Here is a 25,552-nt window from a genome sequence, read left to right as displayed (position 1 = left end):
CCATAGTTTTACTTCAATTTAAATTCTGCAAATTGTCTTTTCTTAAAAAGAAATATTATTAGGTAAGATTCTAAGACAGAGTATTTTCATGTTAAATTATTTCATCCCTTGTGTTATATTTTTACATTTCATGTTTGTTTTCTTGTACATTTTCTTCAGTATCTAATTTATTTCAATACATTATCATGATCATATTGTTGAAGTATTGTTGCCATAATATTCTGTTTTATAGTGGTTTATAATTTATTAGGAATACTGTCAGTTAACACAACGGTCAAGTTGACTGCCCCTCCCTGGCTGGGCTTGGATCGCATCCAAAACTTCATACCCTTGTTATTGAGCAGCTCCAACAGTTTGCTCTATCCTTATACCACCTCAAGCATCACCCTTGCCACGACATGCTGGACATCTTCTTGGCTCTGTGCCCACTTTCATGAACCTGTCTTTTAAAGCAGGATTAGATGTCTGTTATCTAGTGTTATAGTTCAGAGTTGTGATGTTTTGTTGCTGTGCTCGTACAAACTTTGGTGCACACTAAAATGAGAGCCATACCAGACCACCAACAAGGCCTAACTGGTAACAAAAATGTCTGGCGTTGTGCTTATGAAGAAAAAAATGTGGCCTGCATAGCTGGCTTTTTTTTTCTGTACATTATTTTAAAAAAAGTTCCGCTTGAGCTATCAAAGTAGCAAATATTATTGAATTTCCCATTGCAATATGTGATCATCTATATTTTTTTGTTCTAACTGTATTCAGTTTTCATTGCCAAGTTGAGTCAGGCAATCATGAGCGACTTTTCCCTTCTGCTAACTACAGTTTACACAAACTATGCCAAATAATATACAAATTGGCATATCACAGCATATAAGGATGATACATACATAACAATATATTTGAAAAAACAAACTGAAGGATTTTCACCTGTATCAGCAGAATAAATGTATCTCTCCAAGCAAAAAAATACAAATGTGCTGTCATTTGCAAATGTCATGTTAATACTGGGGGATTGGCTCTGAATGTTATCAGTTGTTATAAAATCAGGGATTTTCCTAGTTTTACATGGACATGCAGAGGCCAATGTTTTCAGTTCTTCCTCCAAATAATGATTGTCCATTACACTGAATCATGATTTTAGTTGTAGCGATTTCGGTTTTATGCCAAAAGCTGATTATGGGATTGGAAATCAAACTTTTGTTTTTAGTTTCCAGTAACTAGCATCTGAATCTGATAAATTTAAGACACCACTTTTTGTGTGAAGCCACACAATTTTCACATGAGCAAAAGTAAAGGAGCATGTGAATGACAGGTGCGTTTTGTTGCATAGTTGTCTTCTGAAAAAGTAGCTAATCATACAGTAAATGCTGATTTATTACTGGTTAGCAGTGTGAGTGCTTGTTCCATTATGTTTGCTCACTTAAAAATCGTATCATCTAGGAGTCGAAACTGAACAGTTGTCGTGTTGGCTTACATCAATCACAGATAGCAAGCTCCCAAAGCATTTTTCAGCACATTTAAAAATATGCATGTCTGTCCTAAGCTTGTCTGTCCACTTGCAGCTGTGTGCATCCGTTTAAAAGTGGAAATGACTGATCATGCGTGGCACATAGCTCCCCCCCTTGTCTTTGACTTAAATTCAACATGACATACATTTTTGCGTGCAATTTAATATTTCCCTCGAGGTGAAAAGGGTGGCAGGCATGAAAGGAAATGAATGAGTGAGATCTGACAATTGATGAAAAAAAGATTTCATTGTCAGTGAATGTGCAAAACAATACCACGCCGCTATCGCATTGCACATTAGTCATCTATCATGACACAAGATTAACTGATCCTTATCAGATTCACATGTTTATGCTCCAAGCCAGACCTTTATGTATGTCTCAATTTGTGTGCACTGTGCATAATCAAAATCAAAATGTTGTATGTGTCAAGTAATATTTGTGTCAGGATCTGTCAGTGTAAATTGTGTGCCCATATCAACAATAATTACGTGTGTGTGTGCGCGCACGCGTGTGTGTGTGACTGCAGTTATTATCTACAGTATGTGGTATGAGGCAGCACATAGTACGTTTATGCAAAACTAAGAGGATAATTTTCACCCTATCTGTCTTTCACAATATCTACTATAAAGACTAAAAAACATTCCATCACATGTCAAGTAATACATGCAATAAATACAAACAAATAAAATAAGCTTTGATTTCTCCTTTTACACTTTCACCACATATTGTTCTCTGCTCTGGAGCGACTAGAAAAATATGCATGATTCGTATTGCATCACACATTTGACTTCTTAGTAAACCAGTGGTTTCTTGTGAAATGTCTCATCCAATTTTCCAAACCATTGTATAGGAGAAATCAAGCAAATACCAGACTATTAGAAATAGTTAAATGTGACTGTCCTGCAGTCCTGACTCTTTCTACATTCTTCCACCTGCTTATTACATTATTATCCAGAAAGCTTTGCAAACAGTGTTTGTCCACCACCACCTCTTCTGGTCTTCCGCATTTAAAGCCCATTAAAGACACATTTGGCCAGAATGTGGATTTATAGTTTATATTCTACATTCTTAGTGAGTCAAAGAGAGAGTAATATCCATGACTTGTGGTGGGCATATTTCAGCCTTTATTGCAAAAGTCAAGCAGTGAGGGTTGATGAGTGTTTGTGCACGTCCCAAATGTTGATTTATTTATTTTTGTCAGGGTTTGCTCAAGGTTGGAAATATCGGCCAGGGATTTTTTTTGTTAAAAAATTCATTGTGGCGAAAAAAAAGACTTGCAACTGTTGAATGCAGCCACATTTCAGAACGGAAACACCAAATAATAGTTTGTCTTCGATTATATACATTTTGAAATCATCTGTAGCCAAAATCGTGAGTGATTGAAATTAAAAATGAATTTGAAAAATTAATCGAGCAGCCCTAATATGTACTGGAGTTAACTGTCCGCAACACATATAGTATATGCATTCATTCATGCATTCATTCAGTCAGTCATTCTCTGACGCTTCAGCTGTTTAGGTTTGTGAGTCAGCTTAAGTGTGCACCGGCTGGCTGACTTTGGCTGAGAGCCAGGTTACATCCCTCACCAGATACCAATCGATTACGAGGCCCATATAGCCAAATGACCAGCCGCACTCGCATTCACACCGATGGGAATTTTAAAGTACTCCGTGAAACTAACTTGCATGTTTTTGCAATGAGAGTGGTAGCCAGTAAAGTCTGGTTTCCTTCAGAAGAGAGCCGATGGTGTATAACTTGTATTAAACCAAACCAAAGCAATTCATGTTTACTCAAACCAGAAGCCCTGGCTGAATGCAGTGGTAAGAGCACTGCTGAAGGCCAGAGATGCTGCCTTCAGGGCATGCGAATCATCAGTATTCAAAGCAGCAAGAAAGAGCTGGCTGTGGGCTTCAGCAGGGTTAAATATTCCTATCCACAGAAAGCCCAGGGCCACTTCACCTCCAATGACCCCCAGAGCATGTGGAAAGGCATTAATTGCAAACTATAAAACTAAGGAGGCACGATGCTCAAAAGATTATTTCCCTGCCAGATGCCTTGTGACCCTCAATTAATTCATATGTGAGGAAGACCCTGCAAAGCTGCAAGCCCTGATAACATCCCACGGCGGGTTCTGAAAGACTGTGTCCATCAAGGTGCTACAGGCATTATTAACATCTCTCGCCATCAAGCATCTGGCCCAACCTGCTTAAGACTCCCTCCATCATCTTTGGACCCAAGGTCTCTACAGTGACAGGTCTGACACTGACAATCGACCAGTAGCACTTTGTGCTTTGAGAAACTGATTATGGCAGTAATACGAAAAATACAGTTGACGCCGCTGTGGACCCTGAACAATATGCCGACTGGAATAACCGCTCCACTGATGATGCCATCTCATCAGTAGTCCACAGAGCCTTCACCCACCTGGAAAGAAAGAAAGGCTACTCTTCCTAGATTTCACTTCTACCTTCATCACCATCATCCCACAGTATAAAAGCTGAATATTTTTGGTCAGGGGAATGAGATCCTGGACTTCCTGACCAACAGACCACAGATTGTCAGGTTCCACAACACCGTCTGCTCCTCCATCACCCTCAGTCGTGACTCACTCACTCCAGGGCTGTGTGCTGACCGCCACCCCCATACAGACCTATGACTGCTCTGTGGAATTGCCGAGCTTTCATAAAGTGAAGTTTTTAGCAATACTGGGAAACATCATGAATAACGATGAGTCAGCGTACAAAAAGGAGTTAAAACATCTGGTGGACTGGATCAAAAATTACCTTTGTATCAGTGTGAAGAAAGTGAAAGAGATAGTGGTGAACTTCGGGAGGAACAGATGCCTCCTCAGCCAAATGCACATCAGAAGAGCAGCAGTAGAAATGGTCTCCAGCTACAAGTACCTTGGAAGCAACTTTTCCGAGGACCTCACCTGGAGACAAAACACTTCCTGTCTGTTCAAGAAGGCTCACCAACATCTCTAATTCCTCGGGAAGCTGCAGCAAGCCGGATGGAGGTGCTATTTCTTGAGAAGCTTCCACAGATGTGTTGTGGAGAGTGTCCTTAGCGACAGCAACACAGTATTGGTTTCATACTTTCTCATCAGCCATTTCTCATGTCCTCTTGTCTCATCCCATCAGTCATCTGCTCGGTATCTGCTATTTTGGTCCTCCAAGTGTGTCTCACCTGCATAATTAAGCCCGGTTTAGTTCCATTCTATCGTGCAGTTTTTGTTGGATCCTTGCCCTCTACCAGTTGCAGTTTTTGTATTCGTACGTATTGAACTTGTCACACAAAGTTTCCATAGTTTCTGTATTCTACAGAGGGAGATTCATTTTTGTAAAATTTGCCTTTTTAGTTACATGCTTTATTTATTTATGGGATGCACTTGGGTCCTCCTGTCCCTCCAAAAACCAAAATGGATACTTAGAGCGAAACAAAACAAAATAAGTGTGCATAGTAGGAAGGTGACTTTTGTTCTAGAACAGGATGCTGGATACTAAATATGACAACCAAAAATGGTATTTGTATTGCATTTGCTTTACACACATACATAAGAAACAATACATGTTAATTACAGAACTTTGAGTGACGATTATGAAACAATTAATTCAGTCCAACTGTCTTGAACAGATTGAAAGCATCCATCCATTGTGAACATCTCGCCTCAGTTGACATGGGTCCTTCACTTCTCTTGTGTTATGCACCATTACATACTTTGAGGTTAAGTTACATGGACTCCAATTTACTACAGCTGTCTCGATTTCTCATCTGCAGTGTGGCAAAAAATTTTCACAATTTAAATATCTCGTCTACCATCCATCCACAGCAATCACAGCCAATTCCGTCCCCCACGTTGTCACACGACCTTTCAGTTTTGTCTTTGGTGGACCCTAAACGTGGCTGCCAGGGCCCCCAGCAAGAGGTTACAGAATCAGTTCTAAGAAATAACCAAGTTTTGTATATACAATAAATAGTGTATGTCATGTGACTAGGCTAAATTGGTAACCCTCAATTGTTATCTTTTACTTAGTCATCAATTTGATCAAGATCTCAGTCAGAATGGAACCTTTTATCACTTTGACCGCTTTGCGACTGGAGAACTATGCCGCTTCTCAATGGCTGATATAGATTTGTGTAAATGACAGCTGTGTTTAATCTAATTTGTGGTCATTTGTTGAAGTTAAACTCTGGGAATGTGGAAAGAAAATATTTAAAGTGATAACAGGTAACCTGCGCCTTCTGCTCATTTTTCATCTCACTTTCACTGGGGGCACCGCCAAGACACACATGAGCAACTCTGTCTCCGCCAGACTGAATAAGAGCTCGACTTTAGTCCAAATGCATTACTGGCCAAGCCTGGAAAAGTTATGAGAAAAGCCATGCATTTTCATTCCATCCTGCTTTAAAAGAAAGAAAAAAAAAAATCCCAGAACTCAGAAACAGAAAAAAATCCATTATTATGCATTTTTTGATATGATCAATGTACATTTTTTGATGCATTACAAGCAGGGTTAGTGGTAGCTACATTGGTGAACACATTCAGTCTCAGTCGGGAAAAAAGCATTTGGCACATTTCATGATGTGTTGCATGCATTGCTGGTAATGTGGAAAAATCCCACGTGATTCATGGCACCAATGCATCACTGAGTAGAATTTAATTAAATCAATAAGCAAAAAAGTATATCCATTCCCTTTATTCTTCACTGTGTGACTGAGCTCTGATGCTTTGCCACTGTCCTGTTTAGTGTGAGTGTTCAATCTTCTTATGGTAGCTTTTGGCTTCGTAGCTTGCCCAGCATTATTAAATTATGGTACAGTCAACTTGATAGTTAAGATTATTTTATGGTTTATCTAAGGATGGGAAATGACCCAGCAATCCATCCATTTTCTTTTTAAACTGCTTATCCTTATTAACATTACAGGAGAGCTGGAACCAATTCCAGCTGACTGAGCAAGAGGAGGAAGGACCTTGGAGCAGGTGCCAACAAATTACAGGACGAATATAGATAAACAATCCTTCAAATTCATATTCACGAATAAGGAAAACTTGGGCTCCCACACACACACCTCTGTGCGCCAGATGTACTAACCACTCCTACACAGTACTGCTCTGGAGATTGATCCATTCATACATTTTCACTGTTGCTTACCCTTCATGGAGTTAGTGATATGTCCAAGACTGGTTGTCAGACAATTACATACAACCATTCTCACTCATAGTCACACCTATGAATGATTTATGAATTTAACTAACATGAATGACCATCAACATTAAATCGACCTCAGTTAGATTTTTGGCATAATCTACAGCAATGCTTGTGTACCCCCGAACATCTTTGTTATACCATGAACGCCTCCTAGTCCACCCCCTACTGAGACAGCACAAACATTAGAACTACCGTATTTATCGCACTATAAGGCACACCGGATTATAAGGCACACTTTCAAGGAATGGCCCATTTTAAAACTTTGTCCATATATAAGGCGCACCGGATTATAAGGCGCACCTTCAATGAATGGCCCATTTTAAAACTTTGTCCATGGATAAGATATAAACATTTGGCCCGCGGGCCGGACTTTGGACACGCCTGCTGGAGTGCCTCATTATTGGTCCATATATAAGGCGCACCTGATTATAAGGCGCACTGTCGGTTTTTGAGAAAATTGGAGGTTTTTAGGTGCGCCTTACAGTGCGGAAAATACGGTAACAACTACACGTCGGTCTGTGTGCATCTTTTCTGTTTTATGATATTTTGAAATAGCCATCAAGTTAAATTAAATCTTGCTCGATCTGGGCGTCAATGTGTGAGCACTGTCGCTCAGAGTAGGAGTGGGTGGTGAAATCCAATGTAAGGAAGCAGAGGGGCTTGCTTATTATTTTAAAGGGGATCAGCCTTAGTCTTACATGAGCCTCTTTTATATATAGTGCAGACAGGTCTCCTTGGTTCTTCAAGAGACTTAAACACCATGACATCACCAGCTAGCTTGACTCTTTGAGTGCTGTGTGGGCCCTGGGGCGGAAGCAGGACCAGGAATGCTCTACACGGTGATGAATTGGAGAATTAATAGATAGTTTGGTTCTTTTTAAATAATCATTTTTCTCTCTGATGGCCCTTAATAATATAGTGGACAGCAGTTTAAGCAAAGACCTATATACTACATGTATATAAAGACTTCAAACTGCTTCCAGATAGACAGTTGAGGGTTGGGTTGTGGGCTGTTTAACACAGTTTTAACAAGAGACAAATTATAATACCCACACATTTTAGGGAAGGCCACTTCTAAATTTACACTAATGCTCACTCAACCTTCGAAGACATCTGCCACAGCTGCCCAAAATTAAAGGTGACTTATGATATACATTTTTCACAATTTAAAACAGTTCCCAGGTGTCTTTTGACAAGTCTGTGACATGCTTTGATCAAAATGCAGCAAGGATCAAGAATTACAGGACATTTTACACCCCTTCCACTTGTGTTGTTGCCTTGGTTTTGAGACCCCTTTTTAAAGGAGCCATATCAATTGGCTGCTGCATATGACATATTATGACGTGCTGCCGTAACCACTCATGCCGCCCTCTTGTCAAAACACACATGAGGAAATAAACAAAAGAAAAAGAATTGTAAGAACGGAAGTCAGAAATGAACCTAAACTGTCGAACCATACGGTCTTGAGGATTTCCAAAAAACTTGTGTATCTACTGTACTGTACTCCTATTTCAAAAATGGCAAGTAGTAGAATAACTGCAGCAGTACTGTACAAACTATGCAAATTGTACTGTATGCATGATTATATGTCGTTCTTCAGAATTTCTCACTGAATAGCAACAAAAACCACAATTCATATTCATACAAACTAACCGTAGGCCAATATTGTTAATTAGTAAAGACAGGTAAAACTTGTAAATTATGACATCATTACCTTTTGAATATATTTGCTGAGGCTCCAACAACCCTTTGAATAACAACCAAAACTGGCCTTGACTCATTCATTTTTAGAAAAACATCCTCTGGAAGACATTTTAATTCCTATAATGAGAAGAGGAACATGTTCAGTGATTTAGTCCTACATAAACCATTTCCACCGCAAACATCACAGGTGTTAATGATAACATCAACACTTTTTTTCACTTGACCCAATAAGTGGTGCCAGTATGACAGAACACTTGATTACACCATACCAGGACCTTGAAATGTTCAGCCATCAAGTTAAATAATTACACGTGTTCTTTTCCAACTGGGATTTGTCACCTCGTCCTCAGTGGAAAATCGTCTTGTGCGATTCTCTTGTTTAATTGTGACATGAGGAATGATCTTCCTTTGGGTCTCAAATTGATTTGACATCAGTTAAAATGCTCCCTTATGATAATGTTGAATTGTCTGATATTTTTTCCTGCAGTCGCAAAAACTTGGCTTTATTTTTCTTTTTATAGGATTGATGTGTTGAGTGCACACTTCAGTCAACACGGCCATGATGGATAATGGTTTTGAAATTCTGATCCTCTTGCCTGGTTTGTTGACACGTAACTATGGTAGCCTGTGAACCGCATCTGCACATATTAATGAGCGAGTGATAACATACATAGTTATGCCACCTTGAAATTAAAAATCCCCCAAAGTTCTAAGATTTGCAGTTTGACCAAAGACACGGCCCAAAGTTCAAATCGTCATCATGCGATAAGTGGTTCAGATTCTGGAACATCAATCCATTAATTTTCTATGCTGCCAGTGTTTTGTTCGGTTTCGGGGTTCAAAAGCTTAGAATTTTTGGTTCGGATTCCGATTTGTTCAAACTTGGGGACGTTCAAAACGGGGAATTTGTCTGTACATGTTTTCTGGAATGTGAGTGGAAGGCCAAAGTAGAAACATCCAAACTCCACAGAAGAGCAGAGATGTGGTTGATGGTTTTCTCAATTGTGACAACTACTTGAGAATCACACTCCTTGTTTTTTCTCCATTTCTTTCTTGAGAGATTGTTAAATTGCTGACAGAGATTGTTAAATTACTGACAGTACACAAGTACAGTGTATAGAGTGAATAGTTATTGAAATAAGCATATTGTGCCATCTTGTGACCGCATCGGTGATCGGTCCATTTAAACTCGATAATTGGTGCCTGGTCCCGAAAATCCAGATTGAGTAAAGCCTTGTTTATTGTTTTAACATGATAACTTATTATGTTATGACAACAATACATCCCACACATTATTAGAAGTTATCAGCAGTCTTATGATTAATTGTTAAGTATGACACATCTAACAAAAAAGGTTGAGGTCACTAGCTGAGTCATTTATGTGTCTTATAAATCAAAGTTACTAGTTACAGTGCATCCAAAAAGTAGTCTGTGTTTCACTTTTTCCACATTTTGTTATGTTACAGCCTCATCCAATATGGAATCGATTTTTTTTTTTCCTGACAATCTTATACACAACACCTCATAATGACAATGGGAATTTAGTTTTGTTCCTTTAATTTTATTGCAAGAAAACCTTTGTCCTTGTTTGATGTCCTAACAACTCAGGAGCAGAAATCCTGAATGTCTTTTTACATTGCTGCGTTATCATTCCCTCAATTCTGACTAGTAGTCCAATCTTTGTTTCATCCGACCTTTTCTTTTCTTGTGGTCTCAACTTATTAAGTTGAAATATGAAACATCACATTCCATCCATCCGTCCATCTACACATCGATTTTCCGAACCACTGTTTCTCACGAGGTTCGCGGGCATGCTGGAACCTATCTCAGCCGTCTTTGGGCAGTAGGCGGGGGACACCCTGAACCGGTTTCCAGCAATCGCAGGGCACACTTAGACGGACAACCATTCACGCTCACAATCACACCTACGGGCAATTTGGAGTGCAGAGCAGTCTCGAATAAAACGTATTGTTCTGTGCTGTTTTGATGTCTGCTGCAGAATATGGCTTATATACAAGTCATCTTCAGAAGTCAAATTTAAGTTTTAGTTATTGAGACGTGATTTTGATATTTTAACTTATTCTGAGTCAATGCAAGAACATAACGGATGAAGTAAAAACATGTCAAGATCTTGATTGTCCCACTCTTAGTTTTGTTGGCATCTCCCGATGTCCGCAACGTCTGAGGCACGTCTGTTTTGTTGTGCAAAAGAAGTAGAATCTTGAAGTACAGCCAAATAAGTGCTACGCAGTTAAAAATATAAACTATTGACCATTCCAAACTGAGGTGGGAAAAGTTGTGGCAGGGCGAGTACATATCGTGCAGTAGAGTAATTGTGTGAAATTCTTTTTTGATCTCTGGGTTTAATGATACATTTGCCAACTTATAATACAACAGTTACTGTTCCCCTGAATGTCAGTGTTGCAGAAAGTTTGAACTTCGGGTGTCCCGTATGACTCAGAAAATAAACATTGAACTCAGTGGCTGTGGTAATGAAAGACGACATGTTGAGCTGGAAGCAGAGGGAAGAGACTTAAGTTGGAAAGCTCCCTCCCAAGTGTGCTTGGAATAAACCTGACAATTTACCTCTATTAGTTAGCACGCTCACATTTGCTGCCGCTGAACTGTTGCCTTGGATGGTTACACATCAATAACCGCAGCGACGTCAGAAATGGCACCAGTCATAATAGTACAATTGTTAGCCATTATCAAGATGACGGACTTGTCCTCATTTGACTGAGCATTACACCATGACAGACTGATTGCATTTAACAGTCTTTAAATCATCTTAATTGTGGTCTGGCGTAACATACGGTGGCAGAACATTACAAAGTTGTACAGTTCTAACCTTGTCCTTAATGGGCACATACTCATGTCATGATGAACCAATTACATGGACCGAAAGTTGTCCAGCCTCTATTTCCAGCTCGCTACTTCTTTGTTTCCTGTGGCACCTGTTAGGCCTAGCCCATAAAAGGTTGGGTATTTTTAAAAATGTGTATTTTTCTTTGGATTTTGTCCAAACACAAAGGCCTGGGAGGTGACCTTTCATATTTGCGTGCAGCTGCTGTATGTATAAAAGACATTTTTAGGGTTGGTCTCTTGTTGATATCAGTGTGTCTCCTTTTTTCCCGGAAACTTTATTTCACAACTGAACAAAATAGTAACAAATGTTTGTAAATAAACATTAGCGACTATTTTGTTGGATTTTGCTTTGGTCTAATATAATATAATAAGGTATAAGTATAATAAGTAGAAGCCCTGTGCTCTCTGCTGAGTGCAACATGAGCAAGAGAATTAATTGCAGCTGAAAGCAAATTAACTGTAATGACTAGCTTGAAAATGACCGCAGACACTTTCCAACAAACATCATGTTTACCGTCCATTAATTCTCATTATTTCTCTTTTAGCCATGTTGAAAGGGTAAAGGGAAAGAGGAAAAGTGAGAAATACCACAAGGCTGAAGCATTCTCAGTATATTTGGACAACCATTATGGTAGAGCTGGTCGGCGCATACCTTTCGCTATTTGGCCATCTTTGCTCGATGGCCAACTGCTTGCCTCCACTCAGCAGAAGCAGAGCCCAGAGTGTGAAAAGCAAGCCAGTGCCCTTAGCTTGAGGACGATAAAAGCATTTTGACTTGCGGCTGCAACAGTTACCTCTTTGCATGTGCGCTGTGGCAAACTATCCCTCTTCCAGCCAACTTTGGGCGAAAGATGGGCTACACCCTGGACCGGTCACCAGTCAGTCGCAGGGCAAATAAAGGGACATGCAACACATCTTCTGACCGAACGTTTTCCATAATTTGTTCCCTTTAAAATACATGACACAAAATGTCTGCATTCACCTATATCTAAAAATGCCACTTTCCTCATATGCTTCCTTCAAGCATCTTCAAAGGGTGAGTATTTCTAGTTTGTTGTTGTTTATTGTGGTTTTGTTAGTTAGTGGTTATACTTCTCTATACTTATGACAATTAGGGATGTTAGAATGTTACTTAAAATATTGCCTCTACGTTTTATAGTAGCATCAATTTGAGGCTGGAATGAATTCACATTATATCACAACATTATTCCCCAATTGGAAGAAAATGTGAAAGTCAACCAACGTTATGGAAAAGATTGTGGTTGATTCCACTGAATAATTTTCCATTAATTAAGCAATGTGTAAAATAATACAAAAGTTTCATCCCTCTCACCTGCATGTTTGACTATTCTGTGTCTCAATATGAAGACATGCTTACAGAAACATACATTCAGTTATTGCCTTAGTTTAAAGGTCATGGGTGATTATAGTGTTCTCAACTGTGGCAGAAGTGGTAGTTGGGCCTGCCTTTAGGTTAGCATCACCAGAGTTGTGGGTGGGCTTGCAAGATTGTCACGCTTGGCGGATGGCAATTTGTGGCAGAGTCTGTGGCTCGTATTGAGGTAAGCATGAGCATAGTAAGAACTGGTATTGGTTTGACTTGGCGGAAGCTGATGGAAGCTCCTGTGCGTTCTCTAACTGTCTGCTGTAGATTAGAAGGGACCACATTTTCTACTCCTGTCCTGTTGCTCTTTTCAACAATATGTGGAGGAAGATTAAAATTTGATTTATTGTGCTTGCTTGGTTTTCTTTAAACATGACGCTTGGCATTCATGCTAAGTTGTCCAATCTCTGTTTCATCAGTCCTTTTCTTGTCTCAAGTCTCAACTTATCACGTTGAAATATAAAAGATCGTCCGTCTATTGATCCATTGGTTTTCTAACCCGCCGTTCCCCACGAGGGTCGCGGGCATGCTAGAGCCTATCTCGGCTGTAAACAGGGGACACCCTGAACTGATTTCCCGCCAATTGCAGGGCATACATAGACGGACAACCATTCACACTCACAATCACACCTACGGGCAATTTGGAGTGCTCAATCAGCGTATCATGCATGTTTTTGGAATGTGGGAGGAAACTGGAGTCCCCCGAGGAAGCCCACGTAAGCACGGGGAGAACATGCAAACTCCACACAGGAGGTCCGAAGCCAGAATCGAACCCATGAGCTCTGTGAAGCAGACGTGCGAACCAGTCGACCACAGTGCCACATATTCAATTCATTGCATTTTTATTTTTTAACTGCTCACCTTTATAATATAAAATTGATGTGAAACATTTGAAAACAGCAGTCTCTAATGTTAGGGTGAGTGTGATCACATCGTAAGCGTATAATTTGCAAACGATTTTATTTTGCATCATACCTGACCTCATGTAGCCAAACCATAGTTCCCAATTGAGCCACTAAATCCTTATTTGAGGATGAAAACACTGCAGAGCTGCTCACTCTCTCCGATGTTCTCATGTGGTTCAACGGAAGAAAACAATAGACACGACGACATTTGATATCGCAGAATACAGAATGCCCCGACATTTTCAATTTCTCAATATTTCCACCAGTCATGTTCTCGATGTGGAAAATCCCACAACCATTTTTACAAAAGTCAGCCCACTAGAATCGCTTGCGGCATGGTACACCTGTAGATTAGATATGGCTTTAGTCCAGAAACCGTAGACTCTAACACCAAATGAAGTTTTGATGCACTCAATGAACAAGTGCTTAGTACCGCATTTTCCGCACTATAAGGCGCACCTAAAAACCTCCAATCTTCTCAAAAGCCGACAGTGCGCCTTATAATCCGGTGTGCCTTATATATGGACGTTTTAAAATGGGCCATTCGTTGAAGGTGCGCTTTATAATCCGGTGCGCCTTATAGTGCGGAAAATACGGTACGTAATAAGTGATTTAAGAGTAATAGACAAAAGAAGCTGAGATCAGTGATGAATGTGAATAGTGATCACGTTGCGTATGTTTTCAAGACCTTGGTATGATTACTGACATCTATGTAGATGTTCTAATAGGGCTGTATGATATGAGTTATGACGATGGCAGGATGGGCGCCCAGAAGTGTAATGACCAAGTATCAGGCCACCTGCCAGTCACCCCAGCCCCTCCCTCCCTGTAAATTTAAATGTTGTCTGGGATCTGTCACAGTCTTCATGCATTTTGGAGGACATTCAGACTTGGGAGCTCATACTTGACAGTTTGCTCAAGAGGAAAATCTTTTCCCCAAACCACATGTGCTGGTTGAACACACATCTGTTTAATAGCAACAACACGGCAAGGGTGATGTGTTTTGTGGTAGTACATGCATGGGTGTATTTCACTCTCATCACTACCCTATGTGTCTGTTAAAACAATTATACAAGCAAAAGGTTGCCTTTGGTCTACAGCTTTATGCACGTAGTGTGACTCAGATTGGAGGAGGTGACAGATGTGTGTTAAGCAATGAAATGGCTCAGCCAAGCTGCTGCTCTTTCACACATCTCAACTCATAACCTGGATGTTTAACTGTATTTATGGACACAGACATTTTCTTTGGCAAGGGCTACCAATAATGCGTTTGTCTGTATTCTCATGTGACTTCTGCAATTCAACGGATTCAAGAGCCCTGTCGGATTTTCAGGTTCAGTGCTTGTGCTAAAATTTTCTGAAACAGTATAAACCAGGCACACTGATTTTGATATATATGCTTGCAAGAACTGCAGGTCCAAACTATGACAAATTGAAAACAACTGTATTTTTGTTCTTGTCTGCACTTCCCTTGAGTAGTAGCACAGCCTGGTTTTGCTGTATTTATGATTTTGGTTGTGTGGTTTGCTTGTTTGTGTTTGGACAAGAGCAAGGCTCGAGGCCTGAGGCCTGCGTGTGTCAGAGAGGTTAACCAACAAAGCCAGTGGGCTCCATTCTTGATTTGTGGATTTTTTTTTTTTTCTTTTTTCTAAATCACAATTTTGGTTATCTGGACTGGAGGCTGAGCATTTACGGCAATTCAACATTGGGTAGCTTGAATGCACGTATGCTTTAACACCTGTTTGTCCATGGGGATGACAAAATATGTCATGAATGTTAAAAGATGTTTAGGAGCTGCAAAAGAGGAGAAAAACAGAAAACTTGAACGAATGTCCTTCTGACTTAAAGTAGTGCAATAAGCACTATATACATATATATGAATTAATTATGTAATAATATATATGCGTGTGTATATATAATATATGTATACTCTCTCTCTCTCTCTCTCTCTGTAGAGTGTCTGTCTGTCCGTCCGTCCGTATGTGTTTCTAAAAATCACATTGATCAATTATTATTTTATTATTTTTATTTTATTATCGATTATTGAAATAACCGTTAGTTGCAGCCCTAATATACATGAACTATGAAGTGTTTGTGACAATATCCAGTCATATCGGTCAACCATGAAAACGTTGAAAGCGTGTTTTTAAAAAAACATGTCCCGATGATGTTTTACATCAACTTGGATACAAAGCATCTACTTAACCTTAGCGGACGGAAGCAGCCACGCCGTGACATGAATATGCATCCACAGCTCAGACTACTTTGTGTGGTTGCAAGGTTCCCAATAGAGACAAACAAGTGGGTGCTTTGAAAACCACATTGTTTAATCCGGTAGAACTGGACTGTGTGTCAACTCCGCCTTGCTTCAATTTGTTTGGGGAAGTTCAATCACAGCAGTCATACTTTAGTGTGGACCAACACTGTTTGGAGGAAATGGTCTTGGTCTGGGTCACTATGAATTTGAGAGTGGTTTGTTTGTGGCAGGAGCGTGATCCGACCTCCATTTGACCCAACCACGAGACACACTGTCTACCATAAGATACTGTTGCTCCGAGCAAAACATTTTTGATTCCAGAAATGTTGACAGCTTTTGGACATTTTTCATGTACTGTCCCAATGTCAAGTGTGAAAAACAATGATTTGGCATGACGTTTATTGGTTTATTTGGGAGCGTCTTGATTTTGCCATTGTCGAACCAAAGGGAAATTGTACGTATTTTCCAACTCATTCTTGTCAGACCAAACGATAAATCATGAGAACACCTTGAGTCTATTACTCCACATGGGGTGCTAATGCAACATTTGTTGGTCAGACAGTGATGAGTAATTTGGTGGTTGAGTGGAAGGATAGCAGAAACATACCTCATGAGTCACCCATGTGGCTACACTGAGATGAAAAAATCTAAATGGTAATGATTTACTCGCGAGAGAAACAAAAAGCTTGTCTTCTGGCTTGTCTTGTCATACTGCTGACTTTAGTAAAGTAAAGTGATGAGTCAGCAGTATGATCCTTTTTTCTTTTTCTTTTGGTTAAGTCAAAAGACCTGCTTAACTAAGATCCCAAATAGTGGGGGCTAAATTGCATGTTCACTGACCCTAACAAACTGCGTTCATGATGGCAAGAGCTACAAATGTGGCTGAGACTGCCTTATTTTGGGATTATTGTTTAATTAAATGAAAGGAGTACAGAGTTGAACGGAGTCAAAAATGTTGACACAATGAGCGCAAATGTTTTCCTGGACGGCCCTCATTTTGTCTGTACTATGCTGCCACTGCTTTGTCTCAGGTTTGATAAATCACATTGTGTGTGCTATACCGATATATCTGCATATACTACTACCGTAATGCGTAAAATGAAGTGCACAGCAATTTTGCGCATTTGGCATATATATATATATGGGTGTGCCACTTTGTAGAACAGCTCACACATCAGCTCACATATTCTATTTGGTTAAGTAGTCAAGTTTGCGCCTGTTTTTGCACGCACCAAACCTTTACTAAATTATACCCACTTTTCTTCTGTTTGTGAGACTGTGTTGAATGGTTCATCACATGTTTGTGCTGGAAGTTGAAGAATGAGTTTTTATCGGGCCCATCACCTGCTTGTAGAGTATATTGTTATTAGCCAAAAGCTAATAAGTGTGAAGGACCAAAAAAGAAAAAAGAAAGCGTCAATTCAGGAGCAATATATTTGGAAATAATGACTGGCCCATTACCTGCTTGTAAAGTATATTGTGTGAAGTAATAAGTGTAATAAGTGTGAAGGACCCAAAAAAAAAGCGTCAAATCAGGAGCAATATATTTGGAAGTAAAGCCTCAATGTTATAATTTAAATGATTCAGAGCCCTATTTTGTACCCATTGCAACTGTAGAACAGTGTTGTCATGGGTGGAGTTTTCTTTCTTGGCATTTTTGTAGACGGGCACAGTTAGAAATGGGCATCTATGCTGTTGTGGGGCCAGAAGACTTAATTGAAGCGGTTCTCTTCGTTCCCTTAAAATTCAGCGCAGGAGAGGCCTGCATGGTCTACATGGCAGAAGCAAAATAGACTCGATAGATTCCATGCAGGGGATCCACCGTACCCAAAGTACTTTTTACATCAACAAGGAAATGCATGTTCTACAATAGCGGATGATGAAATGATGGCCAGTTGTGTCATTTTCAAAATATATTAAAAGTCATCCATTCAATGAATTGAATTCTTCAATGATTCCGAGGATTCAATGCAAGCTGATGTCATATTTATGGATGCAATACAATAACATCAACTCACAATCTGTTTGCCTGTATCAAATCCACCAAAATGTCAATACACCAGCTACTCCACAACTTAATTCACATTAAAACCGGTTAAATGTAATAGAAAATACCCACGATTTCCCAGATTTCACAAACTCAGTTGACGAGACTTGTCCTGACTGTTTTACGCCAAGCGCACGTGTGTCTATCTACAAAAATAGGACCAATTGTCAGAATTACAACCCAACGCCAAATGCACCAGTCCAAGACCAAGAACTACTTTGTCTCTCTTGAAACCTGCAAAATATTCATGAAATAATTCCTAAAACCACTTCCTGTTGATGCACATCAAAAGAGACACCACCAAAACAGACCATTTCAAATTCCTTGTGATACATGTAAGATTCAACAGAAAAAAAGGTTTTACATAAAAATTCAGCTATATACCAAAAAAAAAAACTGTTCTCAACATTGAATGACTCTGAGATATTACTTTACCATCTTTTTGTTATTAGAATGGGAGTTTGTGTTGGTGTACAGCTACATTCCACGAGAGTTGTTTTTGATACCTTAGAAAAGGTAACCAAAGTATTGATTTCATTCTTCCTTGATACTGTTAATTTAAACTCAACATAGTTTTGATAGAGCTCTTTTGTTTTTGTTTTATCTATTGTACTCTTTTGATCCCCGGGTGAAAAACGTGTTACACACATATTTGCACATTTGTAGAAACAAATGCTATACTGGCCTGTAAAAGAGAAGGGCGTGTGCACTGTGTCATGCCTTCGAGCTATTTCTCTTTAGACTTTTCCCACAACTGGCAATCTCTGTGCATTTTGTTTTAATTACGAGCCATGGTGGCAATTTCCCAATCAAATTTTCTTTTTGGTTTTGTTATTTTAGTATTGTCTCATTTTGCCCTTATGACAAAAGCAATTAATCAGTATGTGACTAAGACGTAATGACTTTTATCTCCTGCTGATCAGTAAATTATGGTGGTAAAGGTTAAAAGTGCATGATGGGTGGACAGTAACTTTATTTTTGTGCAATGATGTAGCATATATCTGATAAGACTGCCCTCATTCAAGTGCGCTATTTGGACTGCAACTATGTGATCAATGTACAAGTTTATCATTACTGAAAGTAGAAATTTCCTTAATTCATCCATCCATGCCTTCTTCACACACAATATCAGATGACATGCCCTCGTGAGGAAGGATAAGCAGTTCAGATGATGGATGGATGCATTGCATATGTTGGAATGTTGCAACATTGCTGTAGGCAATATGTGTGCCCCCAAAACTGTTTGTGGCGAATGAATTAGATGTTGTTTATCAATGAGGCTCATTTGCACGGAGGTGGGCAATTTCTCCACCGACTACCTCATTTAAATGCCACCGGCACCAACCAGACGAATTCTGTCCGGCATTGTAGTTTGTGACGCATTTCACCATCTGCGCAGGCTTTGTGAATTAGATGCCATTTGCTCCATTTATACCAGTTAGTGACACGCAAAGGTGAGGCAACCCTTTAGTGAACTCGACCCTGGATGTCTAATTTTAGTAAACGCGACAATCTATTTAAACAGGCTGCCTTGCTAAGGCTTGAAGTTTTCTTTTGACATGTTGAAACATTGCAGGTTGTTCATACATAAGTTCACAAAAACATCAAATAAACAAAAAGAAGGGGGTTTAGCAAGTCAGAAAAGTAGCAAAGAGAAGCAGAATATAATATCTGAAGAAAAATGATTAAAATTGCTTTTCAACTGTTGGAACTTTAACTCCCTAGGACTCATAACGAATAAAACGAGATGTTATGATAAGGAAACATAATTCTTTGACATGCTCATAAATCATGCAACAAGAAAGTTTAACTACATGATAGTTGTTTTCAGTTGTCCACCCAAAAATATTAAAAAAGATCCAACAGTCAGTCATAATCAATCGCTACATTCTTCACCCTTAGCTCAATGAACACGCTAAAAGTAATTAAATTGTGTAGGTAAAGATTTGCTTATCGATCATAGTATATTACTTTACTCAAAAGGTTTTGTATTTTTGAATTGGGCATTTTTTATGCCGCCTTGGGTTTATGACTCCTATGCAACAACAACAAAATGCTAAGTCCTTTTTTAAAAGCATTTTTGCTCATTTAAAATGTTAAGCGTTAATAGTTAAGGCAGACAAATACACTCATTTCATCGTAGTTCCACATAAAACACAATCTGATTTACACCCAAATCTGGTAAATTCTGGAGGAATTATAATTGTGTATATGCATCCCGGTTTGATGGGGTCACGTTTCCACAAGTAAAGCTCCGCTGCTGGTTGTACCGTACCGGTCTGTCCTCCACAGAATGGTAGCTCATATTTTTTGAAAAAGTGTCCTGTCTGGTTGTGGTGGGAAAGTGTCATGTTGGAGTCATTAACGTGTGAAACATGAAATATACATTTCTTATTTCAAACCAATTATCCAAATCATCTTTTCATTCAACTAACAGTGGAAAACACAAGCATGTGTAGCAAAGCATACATTTCTTGTTCCTTGTTTCTCTTGTGTGTTGAACCTGACCCTTATGTTGACTGATTGAGCAAAGCATTATTTGGCCTTCACAATGCAGCAGGGCTTTTCCCTGCTGAATCCATTAAGAAATGTTTATCCTCACACTCATGCCGGGGTGGTCTCGGAGCTCGAGGTTAATGGACATACGATGTAAGAGCTCAGCTGCGCGGCCACTCACATGTAAACTCAAAACAAGTATGACATCACATTCATATCCTGTAAATTGTGCTCATGGGGAAAAACAAGGTTACATACTGCAGCTGCATTTGACATCTTGCTCAGGCTTACGACAGGTAAGATTAAACAAGATGTAGCTGAACTAGTGATACTATAGCAGAAGATTACCTTTAGTTTAAGAGCTTCATATTTTAAGTGGAACCAGCACTGTTTGGGATTTTGGGGAGTCTCAATTATTTTTATTTTAACCCATTGAATGGTTTAGTTGATCTTGATAATAGGAAAGAATTAACGGTCACCTTAATTGCTACCATAAATGATCTTTTCCATAGGAGTAGTGTGAGCCTTTTTTTTTGTTGATTATCATGCATGGGCCTTGATTATCATGCATGGGCAGTCTGTGCCAGTCCATCAAGAAAGTCTAGTTTATGGTCCACAATGACAAATTAAAATATAGTGTGTCTGTTACAGTCAAAAACTCTCGTTTAGCTGTGTGACTTTTAAGGACACTCAAATGGGGATGATTAGATTAAACCTCTTAGTATTTATATCGGTGACTTGAGCTAGGTCGCTCTGCCGCTGTGACCTTTCCTGCTGGCTTGGCATCTTATCTATGACACCCTTGGCACACTTATTTGTTGATTTCAGTCAAGGCCATAGAGCCACACATGGCTTGGCAGAGTCGTGATGAGTCAATGTTTGGAATTGAAGTTTTACTGTTTTACTTTGAAGCCTGGATGGATTTTGTTCAACGATTTAATAAGGTAACTGTTTGTGGATGAGCCATTCTATTCCCACTGGGGGATGTGTGTCACTGGACTCAGTAAAGCAGGTCTTATTACGCGTACATCTGCTCAGCACTGAAATGTGCATCATATTATCATCACAAACACATGGAGTGGCACCTGGCTGATAAAAAAATAAGCACTCTTGGATGTTTGCAGACTAAACACGCATCGTTAGATTACTCATCATAACCACCCCCTGCTAACTACTTTTTAATTCTCTTTAATTCTGGTCACATTGAAGCCCCTCGTGATCTAGTGGGGCTTCAAGTCTGTGTTACATTAACCACGTCTGCCTGCTTGAATCCAACTAAAAACAAAATCTGTTATTTTACATTTGAATGATTTGTAGCGATGCAATTTGATTCTTAGTTTTACTTTGTAGTGCAGTAGATGAGTTCATGTACAATATTTACTTGGTTAGAACACTGGACGTGATGTTTTTCAGATTCTCTTCCACAAGTTGCATTAGTGATTCGTGAAGTCACTGTCAAATTACACATTGCATATCCATTCGAAAAGGTATTTGGTCTGACGATGGCGCACATAGGACTGCATATTTTGTTTTGTATTTTTGTGGATTTGCAATGATGTTTGGACAAAGTATTTTGATGTGGCTAAGTTCTGGATTCTGAAATGGTCAGTCTGAGTCTATCCACAATTCCCATAAATCCTAAAATACAGTCATTCCATTTTATTGTAATTTGACTCTTCTGAAACATACAGACTAACATTATACCCATAACCACAAAACATGTCATCTAGCGTAGTTTGTTAAATAAACAGAAGGCTGCTTGCTGAACTTTGAACAGCAACAAGAGCATCTTTAAAAAATATATATATAATAATAATAATAAAAAGAGCCACCTTTTACAGGTAGTGTCAAAGGAGCTTTGGCTGTAACAACCTAATTGGAGGGAAAGCGTTACTGAAATTCTTTTTAAACCAGGCAGTATATTGATTTAAACCTGGAACAAGAGCTAATCACTTGTATGTCCATACTGTATCTTTGCTTGAATTTGAGTTTCAGTGGATAGATCTCCGTAATATTTACTATCTGCACACTCTGACTACAAACTTATTTTTCAATTGATGCTGTGTAATGATTTTAATTTGTCTTCTTTTTTGTTTCTAGGAGTAGAAGTTTACATGTGACGACATACGTGGTAAGTACAAAATTCACTTAATCGCAGTCTAAATGCAGTTCAGCTCAAAATGATTCACACTGCCATACTTTCACACAGCCACGTTTGAAGTTAAAATGTTAAAACTTGCAAAATATCAACAAAACTTTATAAAAAAGTTTGTTTTTTTGTAATATGAATAACCTTGAGATGTTATACAATTTCCATTTAGAGCATATAAATATTTATATTTAGAACAACCAAATGATTGATTCACACTGCCACACTGTCACACAGCCAAGTTTCAAGTTAAAATGTTAAAACTTGCAAAATATCAACAAAACTTCATTAAACAGTTTTTTGGTTTTTTTAATATAAATAACCTTGAGATGTTATACAATTTCCATTTAGAGCATATAAATATTTATATTTAGAACAAATAAATACAACTTAGCTTGACAAGTTTTGGATGCTTTGTCCTGTCCTTTTAAACTTATCAAATAAAAATTCACTTTAATGAATAGTTTGAGAATAGCTACACATGACGATTAATGCCTCAGAATACAAAGACTTGTGTGACATCCTTCCTTGTGCACATTTGAATACTTCTTGAAATGTTTGCATGTTTGACACAAATGGTCTCTCCCATGGATACAAATGTGCCCTCATCTTTTTTGCCTACCTCTTTCACATGTAAACGCCCGTCCGTCCCTGACCACAGCCAATGGGGGATAATGTCTGGTTGATGCTTTGCCCCTCCCCTTGGGATGTAAATGTTGTTTTTCTCTGCTGACCACCACACTCCCAAGAAAGGACAACAGTCTCGCAAATAACATGGTTGAAGGCTTCCAATTACAGCCCTGTCACTAACTCCACTGACATGTAAACACATGATGGAGAGATGGACAAGGAGAAGGAGTGCAGACAGGAGTGTGTGGGCTTGTGTTTGCCAACAGACGTCAGGGCCGCTGGTTAGTATGGCAAATATGACATCATGCCATCGTTTGAGCTGTCTCATGAGATGCATGCTTTTGTCCTCAAGAGGCTAGTTGGACTTTAAACTTCTTATCCTGAGTTGATCAGTTTGTTTTTCAGTTTAAATGCAACAGTCAGAAGATATATGGATAATATCTGGGGAATATTATGATCACATGGTAAGCTCTGTCACATTTTCAAATTGTCAAATGATACGTTAGTCACATTTGGCCATACAAATGACTATTACAATAGTTTGAGCCACTGCATCTCTGTGATCCTGTGGCCTAAGAGAAGACAGTCCAAGTGCTGGCTTCAACTGGGCCTCCTGACCAAAAGTGTGATAATTTTAGACTGAAGTCTCTCACATGGTCTGGAGCAAGGACAGAATTTGGAAATAAACGTGGAATTTAGCTTAATTGCAGTTTACAGATTTAGGAGGGGCACTGTTCTCTTCTTTATTTTCTTGCATAAATAGAGAGTGACTGGAGGCCAAAGATATGAGGTTTAGAAACCACAAAAGAGGTTCAAAAACGTCACAGGCAATAAGGCGACAGTTGAGCCCAGTTCTTTGCTCTGTCGTATGTCTGACCAAGCTCGTCCACTAATGGAAGATTCTTCTCTTCAATCACTAAATCCATCAATTTTACTATGCCACCAAAGCTTTCTGGTCTCCCCAATAAAATGTGAGTGTTGGTATTTAACTGCTTTAAGCGCAGCCAAGAAACAATGTTGGGTTTTTTCACATGCTAATTTCTGTAGGAGGTTGAATGAGTTGGTGAAGGTTTTAGATGGGAATTTTCCCTACTTCATTCAGCTGGAGCTCATGAATCTTCCTCTGAGGTCGCCAAACTTTGACAGCCTTTCTGCATACTCTGTTCATTCCAGATACTTCCCATTACCTCATTGCCATCAATTGTAAATTGCTCCTAGTCCTTTCATATTTTAAGGTATAATTTTACAGTGGTACCTCTACTTACAAACTCAATTGGTTCTGCGATCGGGTTTGTATGTAGAAACGTTTGTAAATAGAAGCAACATCATTGCTTTGGCGGAATATTACTTTATTTTGCACCAAAGGAGGATAGACCTACACAGGCTATTTGCATCTGTATCTCTATTTTGGGAATCTCAGCTACATTTGACATATATTTTGGATGGGTAAATGATTCACAAAATTAGCTGGAAAATAAATCAAGTCTGAATAATAAATCCATTTTATTTTTTAAAAATGATACAACTATTTTCTATTTCCAATTCACTACCTGGAATACCAGCATGGACCACTAAAGGGCCGCGGACTACTGGTTGACAATTAACGTGCAAATAATGCTTGCCGGACTATCCCAAAAGTTATACTTTTTGCCCCATTACTCTGTGTAAATTTCAGTTTTGGTATCAGGGGACTGTGCAAAGTGTGAACTGAAAACATACATAGGGCTTACAGTATTCATGCTCAGCGCAAGTCTCGTGCAAAACACGTCTGAACTGTACGCAAGAGTGGAGTTTCCTTTCTCTTGGCATTTTTGTAAACTCTTGGAGTTAGAAATGGGCGGTTTGTTCCATTGCGGCAGTGAACACAGCTGACCTGCTTTGCATCCAATGGAAGTTGGTCTTCTCAATCCCGTTAAATTCAGAGCACAACAAGCACACTTAGTCCGTACTGGAGATAAAAGCAGTCGTAACAGTCGAGGGTAACAACTCGAAGCAACTTTTTTAGAAACTTTTCATTTTTGGAACTGTAAACTTTGTTCAAACATTTTTAATTATGAACTACACGAGTTAATTTCACTTAATTTGTGAACTGAGTTTTGAACTAGTTTGTGTAGAAAATGAACTTTGCCAACACTGTTAACAGGAGAAATACTATTCCAAACATGTTCAATAAATGCTGTTCCAAATTCCAAAACATAATTGTGTCAATAATCGTGATTTCTATATCGAACAAAATAATCGTGATTATGATTTTAATCCATAATCGAGCAGCCTTAACTAGTACACAAAGTCATGTTAGTGATTAGTACACCAAGTACCATATTTGGATTATTGGACATTTCCTTTCTACTTAAATGCCCTATTTGTGCGCGCATGTGCTAGTGATTATGAAAATAAAACACA

At 39.0% G+C, this 25,552-nt stretch overlaps 1 protein-coding gene across 2 annotated transcripts in view; it reads left to right on the top strand.

The window, feature by feature from the left end:
* LOC119124258 (zinc finger protein 469) overlaps positions 1-25,552 on the top strand; it is a 167,291-nt gene that overhangs the window by 74,421 nt on the left and 67,318 nt on the right. For both annotated transcript variants that reach the window (XM_037253996.1, XM_037253994.1), the window contains exon 5: positions 22,471-22,501. The gene's annotated coding sequence lies outside the window, so the exon portion shown is untranslated. The remainder of the gene's footprint in view (positions 1-22,470; positions 22,502-25,552) is intronic.

This window comes from Syngnathus acus, chromosome 6 (genome assembly GCF_901709675.1).
Source record: "Syngnathus acus chromosome 6, fSynAcu1.2, whole genome shotgun sequence".
Lineage (NCBI taxonomy): Eukaryota > Metazoa > Chordata > Actinopteri > Syngnathiformes > Syngnathidae > Syngnathus > Syngnathus acus.
Note: the sequence above shows the minus strand (reverse complement) of the source record. Positions and strands in the feature narration are given on the sequence as shown.